Raw genomic sequence first — 27,991 nt, 5'->3', positions numbered from 1 at the left:
GGGGGATCAATAAAGTGTCAAGCTTGAGGCTCAAAAGCAGCGTGGGGACTTTTATTTTTTTATTTTTTTTTTGTCGTTGCCTGGAGTTCACTGCCGATGTGAAGGGACACATGGGAATGAGTAGTTAGCCACGGATAAGACGGGGCTCTTTATGTAGCTTGCACGAATACTAACAGGAGCATATGGAGATTTATGATCATACAGAGCAAATATTTGTCGTTCCTAAGACCTTTTCTTCCATCCTGAAATTTGACTCACTTTGACAAGTGTCCAAAAATACAAGAAACCTAAAATATACATAATAAACCTAATCATACACGCAGCATATACACAACCCTATAAGTAGAACCTTTTTTAGCTATCTATTTCTGAACTCTACTGTAAAAAAACAGATGATACAAAATTTGCAAATACAGGGAGCAATCCCAAGGGATGAATAAAGTTCAGTGGTTGTTTATAAGAATCAAATGTAGTAATCAATACAAATAATACAAATAATACAACTATGTAGGACTATCGTTCATGATAACAATCAACAAATACCGAAAATGAATATAGAGGGAGGTAATATAATCAATACATAATTCAAAACTAACTAAATAACTCACTAAATTAAAAAAGATAGAATGGGATTACTACAACATGCTAGTGGCAGAAAAGTTGATCAAATATTTGTTTGAATATTGCATCGAAAAGCAAGCAGGTTGATTTAGCACAAATGACGTCATCAAGTTTAGCGCTCAAATCGTGGCCGACCCTCATTAAGGTAAGACGTCGATTCTATTTTCGGATTGTGTTTTAGGTTTTTGGCCGAAAAGGAGTGCCTCAATCAAACCATTATTACCAGTAAACAACATCTTGATATCAAAACGTTTCTTATTTTCTATTTATAGCAAACTTCGTTCTTGACTAGTCGCACTTTATAAAGTGCTACAATAAGCTATAGCTAACTGTGCTACCATGTGCTTTAGCTAGCGTCAAAACGCTAACATTAGCATTTAGCGACAGCCTTGTCACAGTAATTAGACAAATATGTATTCATGTGAAATTTAATTTCAACAAATAATAAAGGATGTAAAGATAACAAAATTAGGTGCTCCAATTCTGATGTTGGCTACCTGTCGTTCTTTGTGGCGCACTGAACTATTTCCCCGTCCTCTCCTGGCCGTGGGGACCGACATCCATTGACAGTGAAGCTGATGGGAGCGAGCAGGTGTCCTTCCTATGCCCCCGGCGCAGTTATTAACAAGTGGCAGTGTGTTGGAAAAACCAATCATAAAGGACAACAGGCCGTAATAGCTGTTGTCTCAGCATAATTGTTCAGGGATGGAAAAAAATAAATGGCGTGGGCGGATGGTTTGATGAGGACCCAAGCACATCCTCCCCTGCAGGTTACTATTTGTCATGTCAATTAGAGAGTTTTCTCATAAATACGCTTCTTTTATGATAAAGATGAGTGGAGTTGGTTATTAGTGTCTCGGAGCCGCTGCAGCCAATCAGACTTTTTTTTTTTTTTTAAGAAGTGAATAAACGAATCATTACCACAGTGCCACTGGTGGGGATTAAATTCACTCTATTGAGTGTCAAAGATGGTCATTTTAAGAGGCTATTCTATTTTATTCCTTGTTAAAGCACTCGTTGGATTCCCAGCAGCCCACGTTCGAACCACACAGGCTAACCACTAACTTTTCTAGAAAGTTACAGTTGAGTACCGAGTGGGCATTTGTATTTCCTTCTATTTATCTCGTAGGCATGATGGCCAGGTGTCCCAATAAAAGCGTGACACCTCTTTTTCCACCTTCAATGAATAAAAAGCGCTACGGTTAATCGGAGATGCTGGAGTGTCAGGGTTCAAAGTTCACAAAGTAGCATTAAAGAATTCCCTTTGCCTCCTCCAGGGCCTTCACTTGTTCACAAGTTTTGGAAAAGAAGAAGAAGAAGAGCTCCTGAATGACATTGAAAGCGGTCGCTACGCAACCCGGCACCAATCTTCGCATTAGCCACAACCCCTGCCGACTGACCTGGCCTTTCTGGCACTGTAAGCAAAAAAAAAAAAAAAGTAAGCTGACAGTGCACCTTCAAAAAAAAGCATGAAGGAGGAAGATGAGAAAAATCAACAGAAAAAAACTCACCTTTTTATAAGCTTGCACTTCAGCACCCGTTAAAAGCGGCTCCCCTTGCGAAAGTATTTAGGCCGCATCCCATTCATCACGGCGCCCTCGCTGGGGTCATAAAGTGCCCTCTTATGTGCTGTACCTAGATGAAAAAGTGTTCTTTTTTTTTTAATATATTAATAATCTTCCATCTGCTCTCTCCAAAGCCCTGCTGTGCACCTTTGGGAGTGACATCGCTTTGGAGTTTTCGGTTCAAAGGACAAACGCAGAGGGATTAAAATCACTCTATCACACTGTCAGCTATCAGGTAGGTTCTTCAAATGTTATACTACAGCTCTCATTTTTTTATCTACAATATAGCATCAAAGATGAAAAGTAATGAAAAAAATGCTTTGTCACTGTCCTAATGGAGGTTTGCTTGGTATCTTCTTGAAAAATGGAATGAATACAGTACTTCAGCTTTCAGCCTCACCTTTTTCCTATTTTACATGAAAATACAACAGGAGGATGGTAATGTCAGCCAGTCCCTGCGCTGTGATTATGTTTCCAAAAAGACAACAAAGCTCCCAACAAAAAAAAGAATCCATGTTGGTATCAAGTTTTAATTAGCTTTAAGTCTAGACTCTGTTCCCTTTCAGAATTTCCGTACGGATTAGGCGTCTTTAATCCGCGGTGTGATTTAGAAGGTTAATAGAGTGACCCGCAGATTGTTTGTCAGAGCTCAAACTTCATTTAAGTCAAGGATCCGGAAGGCTCCGGCCCGACGATTAATCTGCCCAACCGATGAGGCTTTATGTTCCATCCTGATGGCCTCCATCACTTTGATCTCATTAGAAGCCGCGTAATTGACTGCTCGCGTTAAACAATATGACTCGGGCCCTTCATCCTGCTCCGCCTCGTCCCCACGTCTCGCAAATTACTGCAAATTAACCGCTGCTGCTGACCTCGGGAGCCAAAGACCAAGAATCTGCAATGAAGAGGGCTCTGCGCGAAATAAAGTGAGCTAGCTACAATGAAAAAAGTCGAATCGTAGTTCGTTAAAGGGGTGCACGTAAGCAAGTAAACCTTTTCTGATTTTTTTTGTGCTCATTGTGCTCAAATCTAGCCTTGTTTTTCCCTAACACGTCAGTTTAAAATAAATAAAAACAAAGAAATAATACAAATAATTTAGAGGTAGATTCATTTTGATATTATCCCACAATAACATTAAATTTAAAATCTCTTGTTTGGCCTCGAATGAACTGCCTTGTAAATTTGCTGATGAGTCCTGAGGGGGATTAAAAAAAAAAAAAAGTTCCTCTGAAGAAGGCGGGCGCATCAAATTCATCAGTGCTACGATGTCACATCTTTTGACATTTCGTATCATTTTGGTGTGATATCATGCAGCAGCCCGTGGCATTATCTTCACTCCGGTGCTTTTTTCCAATTTCAGATCCCCCGCCTTCCTGATTTTACCCTCATCTGTAAATGTCACTTAAGCAGAAGAGACGGGGAAATAAACATGTGTAAAAAAAAAAAAGTAGAAAAGAGGGCTAACAGAAAGTCAAATGGAAGGCAAAGGGGGGCAAGAAGGAATGCACAAATTTGCTTAGTATGTCTGCCTCACAGTTCTAAGGTTCTGGGTTTGAATCTGCAACCATTTTGCCCCACAGCCTCCATATAAACACCTTTTGCAAAGCTAGCAACTCAACTAATTAGCGCTCAGGAACAAATCAGATGAGAAATATGATTTTATAGCAAAACATGACCTTGGAACGGGGCAGGAAGCCACCGCCTCCCCTGCTGAGAGCCCCCTGCTGGCGGGAGGCCAAGGGACAGTCGCTCGTCAGTCCACGTGGCTCGTTTACTGCCGCGCGAAGACCATAATGAGTTTTGCGGCTAATTAGCCTCCCCCGGCGACGACACGTTTTCCAGCATAGTAGCTGGAAAATAAATAGCTATGAAATATATTCATAGTATTACTACAGGTGGAGAAAGATGGATTTATCTGACTGGATGTTCTATGCACCTTGGTAATAACTGCAATTCTCCCAACTGGGGCAATGTGCGGCGTGACCAAGTGCAATTATGTGGCGCATAATAGCTCGTCGTCACCCCAAGAGAGGAGGAGAGGAGACCTGAAGGACTGCAGCCGATCGGGAAGGAGAGTGTGTCATGGTCGAATAATGGCCGCTTAAGCTTTTGCCTGACATCGGGAGGTCCGCCTCTGCGCCTATGATTAGATGCATTAGGATGAACCAGAATAAAGGAGTGGAAAAGGACATGGCGGCGCACGTGTCCCCACTCCCGGCTGGAGTGACACTTGAGCCCAGCAAAAATAAACATTCGCATGGAGTTGTCACTGAAGTAGTGAAAAATAAACAACCTCCCAAAATCAAAATGACACATGACTAATAAAATAAAAAGGTCAGTTTTGCTTCGTGCTTCATTGTAATGATGGGGGCAGGTAAAGGTGGATTATGGGAAATGTAGTCCTTTCCTTTTACCGCCACAAAATGCGGATGCATGATCAAAACACCGCCAGATGGAAGGAGTGTGTTTTGTTGTCATGGAAACGCCGTACATGTCACCATGGCAACCATTCCGAACTTCCATCTGTTGTAAGAAACATTTGGAGGCAACCGGCGTTTTTACCATGTGTTTTGGATTGGTGGAATTAAATAATACAAAGAGAGTTGAGCGGAGTAAATTACAGTGGAAACAACTTGAAATTCAACTTTGGCAGTGATTTGATGTACTTTCACGTTGTTTTTTTTTTTTTTTTAACTCAGACCTCATTACATTGATGGCGCGTAAAAGCACAACAACCGATGAAAATCTGGCTTTCTAATAGAAATGAATATTTTATTATGGAAACAAACATTGCATAAGGCCCCGCATTGCTCCAGCCGTGATCAAAAGATACGCTGGGGGAAGATCCAGATCCACTTTCAAGCGATGGTTGGTGAAGAAAAAGCAAAATATGTCCTCTTGAATGCTTTTCTACTTGGGCATTCGCAAGCCATCGTCCACTCGTCATTCCGGCTGCGTCGTCTTCTTCCCCCTCACCTATCTGCCCCGCTCGATCTATGGCGGCACATACTGTATTCTCAGGTGACGTATGGATGTGAATAGCAATTTCAGAATATTCCAAATGCGCTTGCCATGCATGACAGGCATCGCCTAATAGTTTCACTGTTTAACATTGGCATTTGCCTCGGGCCATATTTTATTTTCCGTCGGGGTCCTATTCTATATTCAGTATTTAGCATTTTATGTGTATGCATAAGACATCGACAGTCTTTTAACACTTGTTAATTATAAGTTGAGTGGAAATTGCATTGTAATGTAAACGGTGACTAGATTTGTTTGGCTTATTTGTTTACGCAGCAGGGGGCAGTTGCACTTCCAGTTCCTCACCTGAAATGTTCTCTACTTAGTTTGTCAATTGGATCTCGTGTCACGCCGCGTCAATTGAAAGGCCGCCGACGTTTGTTCTCACGAGACGTTTTTCTAAGTACAAAGCCAATGTCGCTTGGCAAGTTGGAGCCACGTAAATATACAGACACAGCGAGCGGCTAAATCATTGATGTTTGTTGTACAAGCGACACAACTGTCAAGCTCTCCCGCCCGGCTTAATCACAGAGATTAATTTAGGAGTCGATAGCGAGGCGTGTGCGTGGAGAAAGCAGAGTAGGGAAGGACCGAAGGGCCATTTGACTGCCATCAAAGCGGAAGAGGATTTTAGGCACACAAGGGTTGACATGATAGTTTTACACTTTACCTCTTTTATTAGATACGGGTTTTATTTGTTGTTACCTTAAAAATGCACACTATATTTCTTTTAATATATGCTGTTTTTATTTTTCGTTACCTTCAAAAAAATGCACTGTCAATTGTGCTGTACCATCTGACACGCGACAATAAATATATTCTTCTGTGTTTAGATGTGGCCGTCCCGGACACATGGCCGATGCGAAAGGGTGAAGATTCTTTGCATCGCGTAAGTATGCGATGAGCATTTTGAGGATTTATTGAAGGTTGGTGGCACTAATTGATACAAAATTCGGTGGGCATGTCTATGCTAGCAAGCCCCAAAAAATCTCATGCCAGTATGCTGCGTTAAAAACAAACCAATTTGGGTTAAAATTGAGTTGTCCAAAACTTGCCATAACTGGGCCTTGAAATTGGAGCCCCCACCCCTCGGTTGTTCCGAAGCATCGCTGCAGCTCCACCTGCTTGCACTTGATTGACTGCGACACCGCAGCCCACTGAATAGAATAGATTATTGATTTTGCTCTCTTCACCGCCTTTGAGATGTTCCATCAGGCAGTGTGTAAAGGAAAAGAAGTGCAGCACGAGTCATAACAAAGACTGTCACACAATCACGCATACAAATAGTTGTGGAGGTGGGAGCAAAAGGACCCCCACCCCCCCCCCACCTCTTACTGCAAAGATCCACATGCAGTTTTTCCCATCGACCTCTCGCGGAGGTAAAAAAGACAAGGTGAGCATCGTCACAGGTGGCAGGCATGTCGAGAAAAACGTCTCCAGACGGCGATATCGACGTTTGACGTCTTGTCCGCAGGTGCCAAATTGAATGTCTAATCGAATTCCATCAGGAGTCTTGTCACTGCGCGTTTACTCGATACTTTGGACAAGATTGCAAAAAAGACAATCACGGCAATTTTGCATGCTTTTCTTCTGCTACAGTATACAATGAAGCAAGTGGGCAGGCTTGCCAGCACTGATTAAAAAAAAAAGAAGAAATCGGCGTATGCTTCCAAACATAATATTCTCACATTTGAACAGGAGGCGCAGGCGTTGGTGTCAGCACGCTGTGAATGTGACTTGTGAGGCACAAAACGAGCAGCCTCGGCTTAACGGCTACAATTATACACGCCGAGCTTCCATTTTTTTGCTCTCTCCCCCTGCGCCAGTAATGTGGATTAAATCCTCTGTTTGGACATGAATATTCGATCATAAACATTAATTTTTAAAAGTGTTCATTGGCGGGCGGGGAGCATAGCAAGAGGGTCATTATTTCTGCCCCTGCGGTGTTCTGCCATCCGGCCATTGTGTTTGTGGAGCCCGGCGCTGAGTTAAAGCCGCGCGGCCGTGCAAACGGCTTCCCAGAACACGCCAGCCGTGCCCGGTGACTCATCGGGCTGCGGCGCCAATAAACCAACAGACTATAAAACATCGCGTATGCGGCCAAATGGCTGTTTAATTGCAAAGCGGTTCCACTCCAGGTCCGTAGGTGGCACTTTGGTTTATTTGGAACCAATTGCAGCCCTGCTGCAAGTAGACTGTAGCAGCTCAATCTGCAGCAAATTGAAGGGCTCCTTTGTCAGCATCTGCATTCAAACGGGGTCACCGCTTGCTTGCGGAACACCAATTGAAATGATCTTGGCATTGGAGTTTTTCGCTCTTCCGGACGCCTTTTTTTTTTACTTCCTATTTTGACACAGCTCTCGTAATAGATCTCATTAGGTCCACCCAACTTGTTACCTGGTGGAATAGAAGGACCAGCGCGTTTGTTCAATCCAACGTTTCCGCCCCTAATAAGATCAGACACTGACGCCCAGGCGAATCACGGTTCAGGATTGGTCAGGTGACCTTTCGCCATCTACTTCCTGCCCCCAATCACGGCCCTCTCCCGACGGTCTCTTTGCGAGGCCGTGGAGTTTTCGCGCAAACGGCCGACGTCTCCGCTCCTCTCCCTTCACTGACTGCGCTGATTGGATTTCATCGCCTCTCCGCCGATGCAATCAAGGCAGCTCAGTAGTGTCGAATCCGCCTCGTTTTTGGCGGTGAAGTGTCGAAAGCCAAGAATTGCTGTTGTGATTCTTCCCTCGTGGAGGATACGGGAGATTATTTTCTCCAATAATCGATGAAACGGATTTAAAAAAGTGTTTTGTTTTGAAACAGGACATGATGTCATCTTGGCAGGGCAGAAAATGCTCAAATGTAGTTCAGTTCCGTATTTGCTCCAGGAGAGCTGCCGGAAATGTCGAGTTCAACTTCGCCTCAATTTTGTTGTATGATACATTAATGGTGAAAAAGTTTTGAAATCATTTTCCTTGGTCTCACATCACAAAAAGCTGACATTTGATCAGCGTTGAAGAGCAAGAAGAAGACGAAGAAGGCAGGAGCAAAAGAGAGCCCGGCAGCTGAAAAGGAGAAGAAGATGGAGATGCAACCCACAATTTCCTGACCTCAAGCAATTTCTGCATGACACGCCTTGCAAAGCGTGAAGTGATGGATTTTTCATGCCAGCGTTTAGCTCTCCTCTTCTCTCGCTCTCATGCTTCTCTGGCCACTCACAGGCTTGGGCAAACCAAAGCAGAGCCGTTTTTTTCTTTTTTGACTTGCTCGTTGTTGCCACCAGCAGCTTCAAATTCAGCCTGAAGGCATTACTCCTACAAAGCCCCGCAAACAATCACCCATAATAATGCTATCTTCCCACACATAGGAAGGCACGTGGAGGGGTGAATACATGCCAAAGTCAAAACCTTAGGGAGAGCTCAAAGTTACAATTTCAATAACAAGCAATCAAAACTGAGTCAGATTTATGATGATTATTTTTTTTAATGGCAGATTTTATTTTGTTTTGCATTGCAGGTGTTCCCAGGTGTGCAACTGTCCGAAAATACAGGTAAAGCCTTTTTTTCTCCCAGGCTAGCAGACGGTGCTTGAAAGGTGGCGTTTTTGACCGCCGAGACGACGACGGCTTCGGCGCCGGCCAACCAACCTTCAGAAGCGATTTGAAGGTGCGCCTTCCCGGGACTGGCAAATCTTTCCTGTTTGGAAAAAGTCCATTCAAGCCAACAGCTGCCATTCAGGTACTGCCATGTACATAAACAAAGTGGCACTTTTAAAGTTAGCACTTTGAGCTAGCTCTCTACTCCATTAGCTATATTCTCTTCTAGCTAATTATTTGAATTCAGTAAAAAAATCCCCACGACTCAAAACCTCCAAAAATGACATTTTAGAACCAAAACCTGACCTTCCCCACTTTGGAACAGCTTTCTAATCCTGGCTTAAGATCCTAATTTGAAAACTGAATTTGAAAAAATTAAATATGAATGTCAGATCACGTTTGATCCATAATTTCCTTTTTTTCCAGACAAATTTGTCAAGAAAAAGGCCCAGCGGCTGCCGGGGAGGCTGCGGGCCTCACTGCTCAGCAGCCACCGAATAAATTTCCACGGAGGGCAAGAAGGGAAATCGATAGTTGCATTCTGCCTCTTTTAGGGTCCTGCTAGACGGCTCGCTCTGCGATTCGAAAAGTATGTTAGTGTAATTTATTGAACCTCTTACCCTAATCATGTGCATTGGCCATAATTACAAAGCGTGACGGGCTCCGGATGTCTAATTGCTAAATGCTTTTCCCGGAATTTGTCCTCTATTCCTGAAGCGTAATGAGTTTTAATGAAAGGGAAAAGTGCTTCGTCGCTTCTTTCAGCTGCCTCGGAGATTGCGTCATTCGAGAACTTTTAGCCTCAAAAGAGCCCGCAATTAGAAGAAACATGACATCTTGAGGTATGCAGAGAGATAAAAATACACACACAATGAAAATCCTTATTATCTTGGGGTGTGAGCTGTTGGGGGTATTAGTCATTTTTTTCTTCCTTCTGTAGTGAAAACTTTAGGCGCCGCTAATAAGAGATAGCTAACTCACTTTGATATTTCAAAAAATCTGTCAAGATTTGAAACATCAGTAGATGTGTGGCCTGCTTTAGTATCATAAAGTCCCCACGTCCCCCCTTGGCAACCTCTTGGCTTTATCGCATCTGGAAAGGCCCTCGCTAAGTGATTCTCTCCCCCCCGGGTGATGAAGTGCACTCTGCAGCCACCCCTGCCGAGCTTTGTCCCAAAAGACACTGCAACGATTCACTACTTTGACAAGCCGCTCGCTTTTTTTCTTTCCCCTCTCTGTTTCTCTCTCTCTCCTGAAAACAAGTAAAGTGAAAAGCATCGCGTAATGCAAACCCTCCCTTGTCCCCACGGCGGAGACAAACAAGCCCCCTGGCTTTACTGAATGGGCTTTGGTGGGTAAAAACGTTTTATATATATATATGTACATATATATATATATATATATATATATATATATATATATATATATATTTTATATATATATATATATATACATATATATATATATATATATATATATATATATATAAGTCAAAGACTTGTAATTTTGACTTACAAGTCCTTATATATATATATAAGGTATTTTCTTTCTTCATGTAAAGAGCTCTCGCGGCTCCCACTTCAACTGACAACTAGCATGTGAGGTGTACTTCCTTAAAAGGCCCACTTGAACAGATACTTTGTACCACTAAATGGACTTCGAGACAATTGAATCTCTCAAAATGGTGTTGCCGTTGCTTTAATAGCTAAAAGTTCTCGGTTTTGCAGATTTATTAGTTTGACACGATACCTCTTTTTGTTCAGAGTACAAGATGTTATATCGGAAGAGCGCCAGTGGTCAGCGTGGTGCACGTATGCAGATAATACACAGACTTGATGAAAAGACACCAAGAAGACTGCCCCGGCCGGGCCAAGATGCAGTAAAAATAATACATATATGTCTGTGAGTATTGTTATATCATTTTTCTTGTTTATTATGGCAATGTAAATTTCATACCTATGTTAGCGTGATGCCAACAGACTTGTAAGCTAAAGCTATATGTTTTTTTCGATACATTTTATTTGGGGGGGTGTTTTACTGGGAGTATTGATGAACAGCTTGAAACAAGCTTTCATAAAAGATTTGCAGGTATCTGCCAAACTGCCCAGTGTGAAATGGGGATTGTTTTGAAAAAGAAAACAACAAATCCATACATTTCAAAAGAGTTTTTGATCAATTTCAACATTATCCTTGAGCTTTGATTCTTGTAACGTTGTCTGTCGCTCCTTTCTCACCTTCCTTTGTATCTCTGAATGGAGCAGAACACCACAACCCACTTTGGCGAACAAAGAGCAGAAAAGAAAGTTGCACGCGCCTGCTGAGCGCGGTGCATCATTCGATCCAGGTCAGGTCGTTTGAGGTGATGAACGACCTGTGCAAGTCCAATTAATGGGGAAAGATACAAAGAAACGCAAAAGGCCAACTAATTGCAATTACTAGAAAGTCCCTAGCAGGGAATTTTGACTTACAAGTTGAATACATTTTGTAACCATGCCCAATTTGTATCTCAAATCAACTTTCCCCAATGCCATGAAAGGAAATGCTATTAATCTGTTCCAGACACCTAAAATACTACGATTTTTTTTTTTAAACAGTTTTACAGCTAACGTGAATGATAAGAAACATTTTGAATCCTGAAGAATTCTGCCTGGGTGTACACTCAGGAGGTCAGAATAAATACCATCCGCTCATTTCTCTCAGCACTCACATTCTTCCGACCCAAGATTAGAAAAGAAACTCGCCCATCGGTCAACACAAAAAAACCCCAAAACAAAACAGTGAGAGACTGGCAAGTCAATGCACGACGATACAATTGTCAGTCCGTTATGGGGAAAAAAAAAAAAAGCAGCCCGCGCTCACATGCTGAAGCTAATGCATGCAAATGCGAGCGGCTCTGTCTGCGGGCAAAAGCTTTCTCATATGACCTTGACAAGGTCACCAATGTACGCATGCGAGCATCACGCACGCTACGCATTTAATAAAAATAACCGTGTGACGTAAGCCAGGACAACTGTCTCATGCTGTGATGTCTCCAAAAAAGAGGTCACGCTTAGAGAGGACAAAGCAATAATGATGCTTTTATGATGCTAACGTCATATTTTGAATACCGTCTTGTTTGCTCACATCAATGGAATGGCTATTATAAATAGCTGCAATGGGAGAAAAGCAAAATCAAATTTTTACTAGCCAATTATTTTAGGTCATGTTTGAGTCAATGAATCAAATTGGCCTGCAGCTGTCAGCATTGACTATTCTTCCCGCAAGTAATCTCATTCGGAAATAACTGCTGCAGATGGTGACATTTAGACCGAGCGCTGAACCCACCCCTCAAAAATCCCAAACAATGAGCTGATACTGTATGATAATAAAAATATAACAAATGCACGGCTTGTATCCGAGGCAGATGCTCCCCGGGGGCTGCCAGCCAACGCACGCACGCACCCGAGTTGATTCCGCATCCTCCCTCCCTCCCTCCCTTCCTCTCTCTCTCTTGCTCGCTTTCTCATTGACAGTCGAGTCACATTCGGAACCATCCTCAGGCAATAATTGCCACAAAAAACAACAACAACAACAACAACAAATACTGTTTATCTGCACGCAACAGCAACCCCGACGAATACACGCTCACAAAAGAAGAAAATCGATGTGAAGCAATACATGCGTTTTTTTTCTTTTTTACTTCAGGTGGGTCAAACTAATTGCTTTTGGAGCGCGAGGGCAGCACACTTTGTCCGCTTGATAATTACAGATGAGCCGGCCATTATCAGTACCTGGCTAAGCTGTTTTCTAATTACACCAGAGAAGATACTGTAGGACGTACGCACAAATCTTCTTTTACGTGGTAAGCGAGAATCTTCTATCGGGCCACGGGGCTAATTTGGAGATAAACAGGCTAGCCGGTGAGCTTGGCTAATGTTAGCATAAACAGTCACTTTTTAACATTTCCCGTCTTCATAGAACTGTAAATCATCGTCATCAAATTTGTCCGACTTTTTGTGCTTCTGCTAGCTGCCCTGAAGCAAAGGAGAGGAAAAAAAAACAGGGCTGCCATTCCCTGCAAAGAATAAACGGGCGCATCATTAAAGAGATAGAACCCTCAAGGTGATGTCGACGCTCTTCATGAGACTCCTCGGTGTCATCAATTGCGCTTATGGAACCACTTACCTCTGAATGGCCCCGTAATTTAATTTTAATATTTGCCGCAGAAGTGCACTTGGAGACATTCTTGTGAGGAAAAAAAAAAGATGACGACATTTTGCCATTGCAATGGAAAAGAAAGAAATGGCAGTCCATTGGTATCATTAATTCTAAGTCTTTCATTTCACGCTTGCCTGTGGAGGGAGACAACACAATGCAGATAAGCGGCTATGATCACAACAAAACTCTTTTGCACATTTTCTAATTACCAACTGGCAACTTGGTGACAAGTTTCAGATTCCACGTGAGAGCAGAAATGTATATTTCGGTCAGATCGTTTATTGTAGGGAGCTTTTTTGCTTATTCCGATATGTGTTCAAATCTAAATTAATTTCGGACAATTCTGTACATGCAGTAAATCTCATCTGTCTGTCCAAACAGGTAACAGAGCGACTAATAATAGAAACATCAGCGGGTTTCCGTCACACTCGGCTGGCCGCCATCATCAAGCCTTCGCCTCCCACTAATCAACGCTCCCCGACTGACGTCATAATTATCAACATGCCGAGTGACGATGATGATTGATGAGAGATTGACGTGCCAATCAATGGCGGATGCCAGGTAAGTGTTTGCTCCTCATTAGACTGCACGAGTGTTCATCACAAATAATGACACTGTGTCACTTGACAAATTTGACCCTTAATTCCACCCTGACAGTTACTTTGTAATTATTTCACTCATCATTTGGTTAGTCTGATGCAGTGCCGATGACGCCTCACCTCAGATAGCCTCGCCACCAAGTGAAAGCAGATACACTTTCAAGACCCATCATTTGGCGAGAAAAAGCTTGTTAGAAATGAACTTCAAATGTCACTCGATTGCATTTCGATACTTGCTTTCAATTTTGAGAGGCAATGAAAAGCAGGATGGAGTTTGGCCAGCCTTTCTTCTCTCCCCTCCTCGGCTGCGCGTGCCTGCCTGCCCGCCGGAATCCGATTACAGACAATCCTCAGATGGCGGTGCTCAACCGTAGCATGACAAGACAAGCGCAAGCTTTTGCAATGTTGGAATACCGGCAACCAGAAAAAAAATGCAAAAAATTTGTAACGCGACGGTAGACACAAAGCCGTAGGAATCGGAGGTTGGTCGGGTAGTTTAGAATAGTCGTGCGCAAACCCTTAACACCAAATAGCACCTAAAAAAAATACTGTTTTTGTTGATTTTAAAATACTTTTTTTGCGCCTGCTTGGCAAAATATTTGTTGTACATACAGTACTTGGCAGTGAACACACATTTTTCATTTGAATGATATACTTAAGTACTCTCAATAATGGCATAAATGATTTGAATTTCTACGTTTATTTCATCTTCTTTTCTCCATCATTGCCAGCAAGTTGGTTCACTTTGTGATTACTTTTCCCTCGAAATCCTCTCTGAATATTCGATTATTCCGCCACGTTGGAGATCCCGTCGCTCGGATATTGCTCTCGTGTTGGTGTTGTTGTCTCCCGGTGACAAAGCGCCTCTCGTGCAGTGATTACCTTCGCCCCCCCCCCCCCCCCCCCCCCCACCCCAGCCACTCTCCCTCCATTTAATAGTTGTTCAACTGTGCAAGGCCCCATTGTTTTAATTTCACGCAAGACACACTTTTGCTGTAGCGTCCAGGAGTGTTCTGAAATGACAGCCAGTGTTTATGTTGAGTACACAAACATAATTTTTTTTTCCAATCAGCCAACACATGTTTTGTTGCTTAAATAGAATTCCTTGGTGTATTTTTGTTATGCTGCTTTTCCATGTTCAATCAATTTGCCACCCGCTCGTCAATTTGGAGCCACGGGGGTGATCAAACGTTGATTTAATAAGCACGGAGGGCAGTTTAATTACCCCAAACCTCAAATAGTAGCACATCAAGTTTGGAAGGACTGGCTGGCTGGCTGGCTGGCTTTTGGAGTCAGAGCGTCTGCTGCCTTATTGGGAACTTTGAAAGCAGACAGAGATCCGAGATCAATACGCTTTAATAGGAGTGGGAATGAAATGACGCCAAAGTGTCCCACATCAATGAATACGCTTATCTGGCCGAAACGTCCGGTCCAGCAGCTCCCGCTCGCTCACCTGTAGATTAGACAGAGGGAGCTGGAGAGCATAAATAAGGCCTCGCTTCAAATTGTTGCTTTTAGCTAATCGCTGGAAACAGATACAGTGCCGTGTGTGTTGTTTTTTTTCCTCCCCTTTACTGCTATTTTCTTTAAAGACACATTTGATGATAAGCCTGACCAAGAATGTCTCAGCCAACGTATTTTATTTTTTTCAATCATCGTATAAAATATAATATCATATAATATAGTCGCCCATTTATGCGCCAAAGAGTGTGAACTGGCGCAATGTGTTGACTAGTCATTAAATCCAGTAAACAGCTTTTCCAATAAGTGTAACATAGCGATGACATCTCTTTTCCACTTCATATCCACTTGAGTTGTTTTCAACATTCTTGCACTCTCCTCTCTGGCAAACCTGCATCGCATGCAAATTGAGGTTGTTTTATTACGGACCAAAAAAAAGGAGGCTAAATGCTCTCCTGGCATGGTCCGATAAGGTATGCAAACATGCACCTTGCTAGTCCCTTATCTTGCCGACACGCTCCCCCCAGCCCCCTCCTTCGCCCATACCAGAACCCAGCTCTGCGTTATAACCCCGATAGGGAAGAGGTCCTTTCATTCCGGCTGGAGAAGACTGAACTCCAAATGAGTTTCTCGCCTTGAGCTTGACAGGGAATGGTGAGGCTGGTGGCGATGAGCAGAGCTGAGTGGCGGCTTGACACATATCCGCCGCCGCGTGCAGTGAGCAGGTGCTGATCTCCTGCTTTGTTTCATTTGACAGCACATGGTGCCGAATCACGGTGCCGGAAAGTGATTGGATGAATATGATGACGATGCGGCGCACTCTCACCAATTCATACGCTGCAGCCCGTCTCGGCAGCAAATCATGAGGTTGTGTTAGCTAGTCTTTCTTTTCCTGAAACTTTATTTTCGTCACCATCTTTGTTCAAAATCTCTATATTTGACTTCGTTAACGCTGTCCTCTGTCATCTGCCGATCGCCGTATGATTTTTCCCCTGAGAAATTTCACATGCTGCCAGTTAAAGCTCGCCGCAATCGTCCTTGGCCGGACTCTTGAAATAAAAAAATAAAAAAAGGAGTGACGTTTTGATTGTAATAGAGAGGCAAGCTGCCAGGCGTGCAACATCAGCCAGCCCGTCCGCTTGGAATTTCCTTAAGCGGCCGACTGAAGTTTTGGTGCCCCCCCCCTCCCCGAATTAATGAGTGTTTAAGCCTCAACCAAGTGGTGACCTTCAAAAACACCTTGGATATAAGAGCCCACTTGAGTGTTTCCTCAGCCATGTTATCCACACAGCATTCAAGAGCAGATCAGCGCATGTTGTGGAATTTAGAAGGGTCGCCAGTTCCTTGTAGAGGAATTTATTCAAGCTCATGAAATACAAACATACTTTTGTGTGCATAGGGAGAAGGGAGGACATGCAATTATTTGTATTTGACACTTCTCATTTGTCCTGTGAAATATCTTGCTGATCAGTGATCAATGATTAGATAGGTCTGTGGCTACTACTCACTAGTTGTAGATCCAGCATCACCGATCCCGCAACCCGATCTCATTCCAAAGAAAAATGGCTTCTTGAATGCCGCAACCCGTTTAGGCCACCGCATGCTAGCTGGAGCTAATTTAATTGCGCCCTCTAATCCAAATATTGAAATCCAATGACCATTTAGGTAGTACACTACTTCAAGCCCAATTGGATAGATTCCTTTGTTAGATGAGAAATATTGGGTTAAGGCACAGCAATCATGCATAAGAATTGCGAGCGAGGTCTTTCGATTGGCGCTACCCATTTAGGCTGCGGGCTACTTTGTCCCTGTTTGATCTCGCCTGGTTTTTTCATTCTTTAAAGACAGAGGATTATCTCGTGAATCAATCTCTATCTCTTCAAAAGCCACAATTTATTTAGGCGGTGATTCTTCTGCAAGACAAGAGATATGTAGCTTGACACGAATCGAAAAGAAGGCCGATCGTGCCGGTGACACACTTGTTACGGCGTCCGACAACAATGATGAGACGTTGATGATTTAAGTCGCAAACGGGCTTGATTTTATGTCATAGTCGAAACGTCTCGCGGCCGCATTTCATTGCTCCCGCTTCGCCCCTGCGCATTGACGGGCGCCATACGATCATGCACAAACAAGCAACTTTGAGGTTATTTAAAGGACAGTGATCAATAATGCTCCTGTAACTCCTACTTAATCTTCATAATGAGCTTTATTGCGGCAATTAATCACGTCGGAGCAGCCGGTGCCCGGCCTCTCCCTAGAACGCTGGCAGAATAAAGGCCCGACGTCGAGGCACATCACACGGCGAGGAATTAGAGCAGACGCTTTGACGTAACTTGACAGCGGCTTGATGCCATACTTAGTCATCCATCAAACTTGGGTTAAGAAAAATGACTTATTTAGAAGCCACAGTGCTGCTGATTTATGGCTCGACAATAGCGCCAGCCACGCAGTATTGTGTCCAAATCAATTGGAAAGCACTCTTAGGCTGGATTTGTTGATGCCGCTGCCCTATTTGGGTCGAAATGACTTTGGTTGACGATCATCGCTCACCATTTCTTTAAGAGTTCCTGACTAATCAGCAAAATTGAACCATAAATATGAAACTGACCGGCTATCTTTGTTAGGACTTGTCCCCCCAAAAACAATAATCACGTCTATTTCAGTCTGGCTCTAAAATGTATATGGAGGTAGTGGACTGTAGATGAGATTCGCATGAGGTCTCTTATGATGAACAATTTGGAGAACTATCGATTCTGTCCCGCTCCTAATCGAAGGTGACGATGGCACCGAGGTGAATCCATTAGCGTCTCGGAAGCCGCGCGATCTACGCCGAGGGCCAAATGCGTCTCCTTTCCCATTTGTCACCGGTAGCGAAGGGGAGCGCCTTTTTGCTGGGGTGCTGTCTTCATCTTTGTCCTTGTTGGAGGCAAAAGACAACTGATGTCCACATCACCTGAGGGTTATTGGAGCCTACATGTCAGTCATTATAGTTGCTTCATGTGTTATATACATTTTTTTTATGTCAAATGTACTAGTGTTTATTTTGTGTTCATATGTATATATGTATGTAGATGTATTGATGTATAGATAGCTAGATAGCTAGCTAGCTATAGAAAGATAGATAGATAGATAGATAGATAGATAGATAGATAGATAGATAGATAGATAGATAGATAGATAGATATCGATAGAAAACGCTTTTTAACATTGTGTCACGTGACTGGGTAGATAGCCACCAGGTGGCACAAATCCCCTGCAAACTTCAACTTTCCAGTACGTATCAACATATTTTGGTCGCAGTCCTTGAGGTCAAATGTGTTTTATAAAAAGTTTGGCGTTGAGCTCTTTGAAACAGATACTTTATAGTCATAAAGATGCAAATCTTCCAGTAGATTAATATGGAAATCCAATTGGCTGGAAAAAAAAGTCCTCGGCATGGATAGAGATGCCTTTTTGATGTTTTCCTTTGGCAAACTTAGTACCATTAAAGGAACACCCTCACAATAGTAGCATGCAAAGTCCCGTGTGCACACGGGGACTTGGAAAACAGCCTCTGACAAACAACATCGGCTTTCCTCAGCGTGCCCTCCTCCAGCCGGAGGTTTTACACGGAGGAAAGACAACCCCAAGAAGAGGGGGGGGGGGCAAGTCGCATTTAATCACAGACATTGTCTATTTCTGTGTAAGAATGACAAACATACAGCACAGTGGGTTTCTGCTTCTGCTGAATTTTAATATCACATCGCTTGGGATTTCTTCATCATATCAACAACAACAAAAAAAGACGTAACCCCATTGCATTTCTCTGCAAAATGTGCACTAAAATGTCAATTTAGTCCTTAGACAGTACCAAAGACTAAAATAAATCTCAAATCCTCCACTTTTTTTTTTTTTTTTTTAATCGCGTGCCCTGCATCCGACCACCCACCTTGTTTCTCCTCTACGTGACTCACAACCGTGAGGATTTGGCCTGCGATCCGTCAGCTTTATTTACGGGGGAGCTGAGCCTGAGCACCGCACAGCATTTTGCATGTCTAATTTGGGGTAAAAAAAAAAAACAAGCAAGGAAAAAATTGGAAAATAAAATTCTGCAAATTACTTTTGGTGTCATAAACTAGTGAGAAACTGACTGCACACCTGAAATACAGTTTTCCGAAGACCATATGAGACTTTAGAAAAAAAGGTAAGGTATATCTTTAAAAAAAAACATCATTGTTTAAGAGCCAGTGGCATGAAAGTTTAAAATCAAAATAAAGTAAATAAAATACAGATATTTTAATGACTACAGTTAGCTAGCTAGCTAGCATTTAGCTTTCCTCACCAAAGTGTATTTTGAATGACATTTTGTGCAATATTTGTTTTCGTCAAAATCGACCCAAGAGTTTTTGAATGTTAAATCTTTGGTGGTAGGGCACGTGATTGTGATGACACTCCTGGATTTACGCCAACAACACAGAAAATAAAATACGATCGAGTGAGAGTCGGGAGGTTGGTGCGGCAGCCCAGTTTGGGCAATTAGCGGCAAGCTTCACGTGGCGGCCCTGAGCGCCGCCCTCGCAGGGAGCCGCTCAGCCCTTGACTTTGACAAGGTCGGTCGGCTATGAGGTGCAAGCAGGCGGAGGAGGAGCCTATCGCCCCGCCGCGCCGGCGACCTTTGGCCCCGCCGCGCCGGCGACCTTGCTTGCTTGCTCAGCAGCGCTCCCCGAGTAGATAATGAGGGGGATGGCTTCCCCGAACCCCATATTTCTTCACGCTGAGATTAAAGGATGCATTTGGGATATTGGTAGCGCAAAGGTGAACGTAACCTTCCGGACTCACATCGCAAATGCTCTTAACATTTGGTGGATCTGTCTGTTATACCAAGATTCACAAAAAGTCTCAAGGACTAATTGTTGGAATTGGAACAGGAAGTTGAGTTGAAGCGGCCATTTTGGCCAGATTCCAGGGCTCAAACTGGGATTTTTCCGTGCGTACACCAAATGTTTCTGCAAGGTAATCGGTGAACCAGGGTAATCAGTGAATGAAAACAGACGACACGCCTGGGCGACATGTCATCTTGAATTAATGAGTGTTGTTATTTTCCCCAGGTTGAAAAGCTATTCATGCGGAATATTGATTTTGTCTGCGTAAACGCCCGGGCTATAAAATAGGCTTGACTCGCGTTTGGCTCGCACCGTAACGGTTTTCATGTTTCTCTTCCACTTCATTATTATCACTGCTGTGAATATTTACTGTCCTCATGGTTTTTATTTTTCTGTTGTTGGATTATTTCGCACAATATTGTTTGAACACATCCAACTGGAAAATGCTTAAACATACTGGATGTTTGATCTTAAGCCATCACCATCTATGGAATTTTGAGTTTTCTTCAGTCACTCGGTCGCATGAAAACGCAAAGGTATGCGGCGGCGATTCAAACCTTTCTGTTACAAGAAAATCCCATTTGCCCAAGTGACGCAGGCGGCGCTAAAACTACTCCCGCAAAGTGACCGAGCGGCGACGATGGCGATTAATTATGGCGGCATGGCAAGTGTGCGCTGATGGTCACTGCACTTCATTAAATCGACAGTGTTTCATACGAACGCGCACACGCACGAAAACAGGTCCCACGGTGCTCGTCTGCCGAGCAGCGCGGATTACCGTGGCGGCTCGCCTGAGAGCTGCGCAAACACAATAAAGCACTTTGCAATATTAAACAAATAAACGTTGGCCACGCTCATCAATCCAAAACGATTCGGGACAGATGGGAGACGATTCATTCCAGTTTGCAAAACGACACTGACGGAGCTAACGCTTTCTTTATTGTTAAAGTCATGTTTATTTACTGTTATTATTTTTGGGGGCTTCGGAAGAATTATTTGTCGGACTTGATGTCCCGTGCTGCTTTTCCCGGGAACACCGCGACTTGATGTGATTTGGCTCAGGGTTGGCGAGCCCTCCCCCCTCCAGGCGTGCCTTATAAACAGAAAGCCAATTCAATCTAGAAGCGATACCATCGCCGGCGAGGGAATTCGACCTTCGACTACACGTTGGAGACGTTTGTTCATAGTGTACCCGAGATAAAAACAAAGAATGTCTTTGACGACGCTGCTTTTGGATTTTCTGGCTTTGTTTTGGTGAGGCCAGAAGTGAATGTAATAATGAACACCTGTTGGCCACGCCTCCTCTCATGAGTGGCAGTTGCAGCGTGGCACAACATGGGAACAAAACAGAGCTGACAAAAGTGGACAAAAAGTACATTTTTAGGGGGGGGGGGTCGCTAACTTCACCTTCAAGTCGGGACCGAGTGTGAGTACTTGGGTCTCGTCTGACAATCGTGAATACTGGAGCAGGATATTTGCTGTCGGCATCGGAGGCCTTAGCGGTGACACACAAAGGCGTGAACAATAGGTGAGTGAAATCTTGGCTGTCTTTTTTTGCTGAGGGGGCTTTGGAATGGCCGTCGAGACGCGGCTGCTGCCATCATTGTTTGCAGCTACCATTGTGCTTGATGCTTTTCTTGGCCTCATAAGACTGCTTTGCTGTCTTCACGTCTCTGTGTGCAGTGTTGATGCAAGTTGTTGAAATTGTCTGCTCATTTCTGCTACTATTGTGTTAGCTTGCTTATGACGACCGCATACAGAAAGGTTGTTTATTTTTACATGGAGCCACTCGGACAACTGCGATCCAATAGGGGGAACATTTTGACTTATTTTCTCAATGCCGAGACTAAGTTTCTAAGATAAGCGCTAGATGGCCCGAGTCAATATTTGGTCCTCACTCAAGCCGTTATCACTCAGCGAAGCGACAGCGCCTCTCTGTTTCTTTCGGCGCCTGGGACGAAGCGTGATCGGACAAGAGAGGGTGAGCTCCCCTGGTCATTACTTCCAGCGGCGTGACAGCAGGCGGCCTTATCTGCTCGGGCCCGACGTGAGCCGGGGCCCCGCGTTGATGAATAGACACCGGGTCGTGTCGGTTCCCTTTCCATCTCCATCTGACTAGCACACTCAACCGTGAAAAGTCTATGATGAGTGCAAAGAAAAAGAAGCCCTCTAGCAGGGTCGCTCCGTCGTTTAAAAAGTGGGAGAAAGATCATTTCAGTGTTGTCAATTTTGGAATTCAATAAGTAAAGCTTTTTAAGGTAGTGTTAAAAAATCTGACAGTTTATTAAGTTCCAAAAATAATTAAGTTTTATTAAAACTGTTAAGGAATAGAAATATCTTTTTTTTTTAAAGTGAAGTACAAATGAGCAAATGTGACGAAGTGACTTTGTTATATTTGCGATAAAAATACCTTTTAAATAACTATTTTCATAATGAATTGTTTAAACACCCCTAAAATGAACTGTGACAATTTTTTCCCCACCCACAGCCAAGGCTTTTTAATTAAAACTCTATTGGCCTATTTCTTCCACGGCTGTTTCAAATTGAGAGAGGGCGATAAGGCTTATTCTTAGGGATCTTTATCAAACTCATCTATTTACTGCTGGCTCATTTTTCTTCTCTCCACCAAGTCTTGAGCTTTCCACCCGAGCTGGAGCCGGAGTCAATAAGTGATCATTGGGAGGTTAGCATGGCTGTTGTTGGGGGGGAGTGGGCGGGGCTTAGGATGTCTGTTGCTCAAACCTCATGAGCGGGGGACGCGCGATGACAGAAGCAACATTAAAATGTCCTTCTTAATAAAGAAAGCCGCGTCTCCTTGCTCTATTTTAGCCGAGTCTTGCTTCTTCCGCGGCGGACATTTCTTACGCCGGCTGTCACTCCGAGTTTGCTTCCACCATCAGCGTAAGAGCTAAAAAACGTGTAACCCCTAACAGCAGATGTGACACCCTATCAAATATTTACGTTTGCTTTTGATTTGTTCTACGTGGGAACGTTAAAAAAAACAACAACCCAAAAACAAACGACACGGGCGGATGACCAAAGTGCATATCTGAGAAAACGAGCTCGGATATTTGCGGCTTTGACCTTGCGAAGGCCGACTCTGGCGGTAATAAAGCGCTTGTCAGAAAGCCAGCACCTTCTGTCCGCATGAATGTAAGACGCCAAAACGTTCCATCTTCATTAAGTCTGGACCGTCGCTTGGGTGGACACAGCAGGTGCGGGACAACAGCCCAAAATAGCTCATTCAAACTCCAATGAGCTGACTTCCTCTTCATACAATGCAGATCATGAAATGGAGTTTGCCAAAATGACGGCCTTAACCGGCATGAAAAAGCATTCAACTCGTTTCGTGTTCCAATTAGTTTGAAAAGGAAAAATGTAGCGTTCCTGTCGTCCACGGCCGAGATGAAATATTAGTGGCGGATCAAATTGAAAAATGAAGGGATGTTTTGTTTGGAACTTTAAAGAACCTGAAAATGCCATTCGATATCGGGACAGAGCGCGGCCTCTCTTCAGTATTTGAGATCTTTGCAGAGTTTGCAGTGCTACCTCAATGTAGCTTTGTGTCCTTGAGCTTCTATCCATTTCTCCCGCCTGGCTGGCTTCGCCGTGCTCCGTCACCCATCTCCACCTCCCCTCCACCTTCACATTGAAGATTTTCTAATATCCATTACTTGCAGCAGGGTCAACGCAATCCCACCGGGTCCGCCAGAGACGTGGCAGGTGCCGATAAGGGCCTTGCTCCAGACGCCGTAATAACTTAACAAATCCCTCCGTGACCCGCGATCCTTTCCCTTCACCGGCGTGCCTCCGCAGTATTTTCCATAAAGCCATTAAATTCGACCCGGTGTCATACTAGGAGAGGGGACGAGGGGTCGTGGCGTGCCACGTTATCGGGTTCTTGTGTTCTTTACTGAAACCCAAAAGTCAACTGCAAGGACTTTGAGTTTATGAAGCAAACATTTGGATGCAATTGCTTGGAGCTTTATTTCCTTCCTGGACTGTATTTGGAAATCATCTCTTATCTGCTACCTTGGCATCGACAGCTTCCCATCCGCTCCCCGCCCAGCTCCGCCCCCCTTGCCCAAAAGCCCGAGCCGCCAATCATGCTTTAGCCGCTTTGGAGTGGCAACGGTGTTAATGATTCATTTCCCTTGTAATCCGCACTCAGCCCGATAAGCTCGCGAGACGGCCGTTATTTGTCGCCGTTCGCCATTGTTTGCCGTGTTAAATTAAGCCTGGGCGATCCATCCGTTGAGCCTTTGTTGAGCAGGGGGGAAGGGGGGGGGGGGAAGGCGAGGCGGGGCGGGGGAGCTATAGGAATCATAGATTAACCACAAAGAAGGTGATAGCAATGCCGGTTCTGCATTTTGACGCTAATCGCGGCTCATATTAAAGCCCAAAAGTCACGAGAGAAAATCCATTGACTCTTTGCCAGTGCCAACAGCTTCAATTGTCATTTTGTGATCACAACATGCATGACGTCATTCTTTTTTGCTACAAGCTGAGTTTGAAAGTAAACCTGCCAATAGATGGAACGTCTTCCCGACGTTTGGTAATTTGCGCCCCGAGAGGATTCAAATTTAGAAGCCACCAACAGCGACCCATGTTATCTTTTTGATTCAGGCTAAACTCCCGCCGGGCGTTGTGATGTTGCGTTCTAATTGTCACATCATTACGGTTGGCATGTGGCGCTCCTTCGTTTGCCGCTTCAGCGAATATCTCTTTGTAAAATAGCCCGAGTATTTGGATCTTTTTTTTTTTTTTTTCCAGGACAACATGATAAGAATAAGTAGTAAATTTAACATTGTAACTTTTGCACTGGATCTCATTTGATTGCCTTCCAGCAAAGCTCTTTCCGCCTCACACCTTGGTGCAACATACCAAATGCACATTTGAGTCGCATCAATGCGTTGACAGCCAATACGTGACAGTTACGCAATTAGCCAAGCGCCCAATTTTGGTTTATGATACAAATGTTCATTTGAGCGACTGGCAAGACGGGGGTAGCGCGCCGGATGCCAGCCTTCTGTCGGGTATGTGCAAGCTCTGCCGAGCGTCATGAATGACAATGAGCTCGCGTGGCGGCGGGTGGCCCCTTAATACCTCACCCCCCCCCCCCTTCTTCCCTGTTACACATGAAACATCCCACATGCTGATGATGCGGCGACACGGATGTCATTGGCACCGAAGAATCATAGCGTTGATTTCTATTTTTGACTTCCGCGTTAGCTTGTGGTTCAGAGCCAATGTTTTTCCTTTTACTGTCCATTTTTTGCTTCCTCCACCGCTCCTCATCCATTGGCTGCCCCCCCGAAGAGAGTTGCTCTAGTGAAGGTGGAGGACCTGCAGAACACTGATAAGTCGTTTTCTTTAAAGCTTGGCACCAAAGACACAGCGTGCAAAGAGCTGCATGGGGAAAAAATAGGAAGGAAAAAAAAAATCACAATGTCGCCCAGCAGTCTTGAGCACAGGATGTAGACGCTGAGAATGCTCGTGCAAACTAGCTCAAGGAGTCCTGTTGAATAGAGAACCATGGAGTTGCTGGAAAATGTTTGTGCGGATGCCGACATGTTTTTTTTTTTCTTCCATTCATTTGACTTAGTTGACTTTCTCAACCATAAATTGCCGGCTGCTAAAAAAAAAAAAAAATGTACACGGGCTACAAATGGCCCTCCAGCCGTAGTTTGGGCACTCCTGACTTTGGCTATTTCCTTTTCAGTCAATTGAGGTCTTTTTTGAGGCTATGCGGGGAAAACTCACCGGCAGAATTTGGACTTGCAAAGATAACGCTAAAGCTAAATTGTTATTGCCAGTACAAATGGTGAAGGCAATCCCTGGTAATCTCTGTCAGTTTTAGCCTCAACCCAAAAAGCGATAAAAATAATGTTCTCTACACCGTTAGCTGTCGGGCAGGTTCTTTATTTTATCCCCCTGCCATCTTTTTGCAGGTTGCTATAAGCCCTTTCGCCACAACACCTGTCATGGCTGTAATCTCCGCCGTTGGAGACGGACAGATATCATCTCCAAACTGGCTTTTCATTACACCTTGCGCTCCCCCGTCACTATTTAGAAATAAACAAGTCCCTTTTGGCTTTGCCCTACTAGTTCCACAACAATTGCAAGTTCTATTTCGAGAATAATGCGGCATTGCCGCAGCTAGTCTTTGTCTTGTTTTCTTCTCGGAGAAAATGATTGACTGTACGTTGAAGCCTTGAAGCAATTTTTATGACAAATCTTTCTAACCTTCCCACTTTGAGGAGCGGCAAGTCAAGGACTTTTTTTTTTTTTTTTTTTTTGGACGATCTATCCAATTGGTTGATCAATAGGAATAATTCCCCGCGGAGATCAGGTGCGAGTTGTTCGTCAGCGCTACCCTCGGATGCTAATGACGTTGATTAGCAGGGGGGCTCTGATTGCACTTAATAATCACGTTCAACGATCGGGAAGAGTTCAATTCCATGTGCGTCACTCAAATCAAAGGCCTATTTTTGTCCATATGGATCACACAAAAGTCATTAAGTCTGTAAATAACGTTGAAGTATTGTCGTCTTGCAACGCAGATGGCGCGACTTTGTTTCACACCCAAACATACCTCTGTGAGTTTCCCCTCGACTTTTCCAGTTTGTACAACAAAGTTGACGACATGAATATTCCGGCGGTGTGCGCCACCTGCCCCAACGCGAGTTAAGTAGACGCTCTAGTTGGATTCTTTCATATTTGGGAGGGAATTGGAGCCTTTGTGCCTGGCAGCGGCTGGCGCGCCAACAAAAGTCACAAAGTCAAAGTTATTTTGACGATGAGCTGGAATACTTGAATGTGACGTGCCAAGTTTGAAAACTATTAATAAGCAGTAGATTATCGGAGATGGTCACTCTCTAAGGATGCTTCAGAAATGTCCATAACATCGAGTCCTCAGAGCATATGTGTCAAACCTGAGGCCCGGGGGCCAGATATGGCCCGCCACGTCATTTTAGGTGGCCCGCAAAGACAAATTGTGCATCAAATTCACGTCATTACTAAAATTACAAATTCTCTTCACTTTTAAAAATCTTTTATTCGGGTTGACAGTCATAATGGCCCTCCGAAGAAAACTATGACGACGATGCGGCCCGCGACAAAAACGAGTTTGACACCCCTGGTTTATATTCACTGTTGTATTATGAAGCAAGAGTTTGGGGCAAAAGGCACCAAACAACATTAAATTCTATATGACAACGCGGGTCGCTGTGATTAAGTTTCCAACAAACAACTGTCAAAAGGCCAAATCGATAGGTAATTTTGGGGCCGGGCGAGAGTAGCGGGAGTCAATATCCCTGCGTCAGGACCCAGAGGGAGGCTGGTAAAAGGATTAGCCTCTGCTACCCTTAAGTTGGCGCCCATAATTGTCTTTGAGCGCCTTGGTTGTCTCTGGCCCGCACGTTCGCCGCCAGCGAGCAAATCGATCGGAGACAACCTCCCCCGGTCACTATTGTTGCTTTTTATCTTTCGAAGTCCAACACTCTGGAAATGATTCACGCCAGTACTGAGGTTAATAGCAACATCTGTATTAGGCAAGCAATCTCAGTGATTGGATGCAAAGGAGAATGATAATCAGGGACTTCTTCACTAATGTATGCCGTGTGTGAGTCTTTCTGCCGGGGCGGACGTAATGCGGACCAGTGATAGCCTCGTTTATGGCCCGAAGCTATGAATAGGGACAGTGAATGAATCAAGTCCTAATGCGAGCATTATCCTTTAGACGATGCTGCTTATTGCTCTAATGCCTGTCACCGCAATGCGAGCGGGAGGAGGCGGCTTTTTAATGTCGGCTTTTATTAGCAGTCTCTAACGTCCCGAGTTCAAACTCGTAGGCCGTATCTTTTAAAGTACTTAATAATGCATCATGCTCATATAAGCCCCCCCCCCCCCCTGTTTATCTGCTGTGGGGTGTAATAGATTGGAGACCAAGCTGAAACAGAAATTGGGCCAGATCTTTGTTTGTTTACTCAACTGCAATGTGATTGGCAGTTTATTTTTGTGCAACAGCAGCCAATAGAAAGATAAACCAATGTATAGCGTTTTTTGGCTAGT

General features: G+C 44.0%; 3 long non-coding RNA genes across 4 annotated transcripts in view; all 3 read left to right on the top strand.

Moving 5' to 3' along the window:
* Positions 1-1,888: 1,888 nt before the first annotated feature.
* On the top strand, positions 1,889-8,764 carry LOC147051542 (uncharacterized). The gene is made up of 4 exons (XR_015066839.1): positions 1,889-2,038; positions 2,321-2,421; positions 6,041-6,096; positions 8,718-8,764. It is a non-coding gene; the product is annotated as an uncharacterized LOC147051542 (long non-coding RNA).
* A 33-nt stretch (positions 8,765-8,797) lies between these two features.
* LOC147051541 (uncharacterized) lies at positions 8,798-14,257 on the top strand. 2 transcript variants are annotated; one of them, XR_015066970.1, is made up of 5 exons: positions 8,798-8,938; positions 9,223-9,385; positions 10,560-10,698; positions 13,375-13,554; positions 13,686-14,257. It is a non-coding gene; the product is annotated as an uncharacterized LOC147051541 (long non-coding RNA). The 2 variants fall into 2 exon arrangements; XR_015066969.1 differs by having other exon boundaries at positions 13,375-14,257.
* A 6,890-nt stretch (positions 14,258-21,147) lies between these two features.
* LOC147051540 (uncharacterized) overlaps positions 21,148-27,991 on the top strand; it is a 47,926-nt gene continuing 41,082 nt past the window's right edge. The window contains exon 1 of the long non-coding RNA XR_015066850.1: positions 21,148-21,446. This is a non-coding gene — a long non-coding RNA (uncharacterized LOC147051540). The remainder of the gene's footprint in view (positions 21,447-27,991) is intronic.

This window comes from Syngnathus leptorhynchus, chromosome 8, assembly GCF_054491065.1.
Source record: "Syngnathus leptorhynchus isolate UIUO chromosome 8, UIUO_Slep, whole genome shotgun sequence".
In the NCBI taxonomy this organism is placed as follows: domain Eukaryota; kingdom Metazoa; phylum Chordata; class Actinopteri; order Syngnathiformes; family Syngnathidae; genus Syngnathus; species Syngnathus leptorhynchus.
This window is presented reverse-complemented; position numbering and strand designations above follow the sequence as displayed.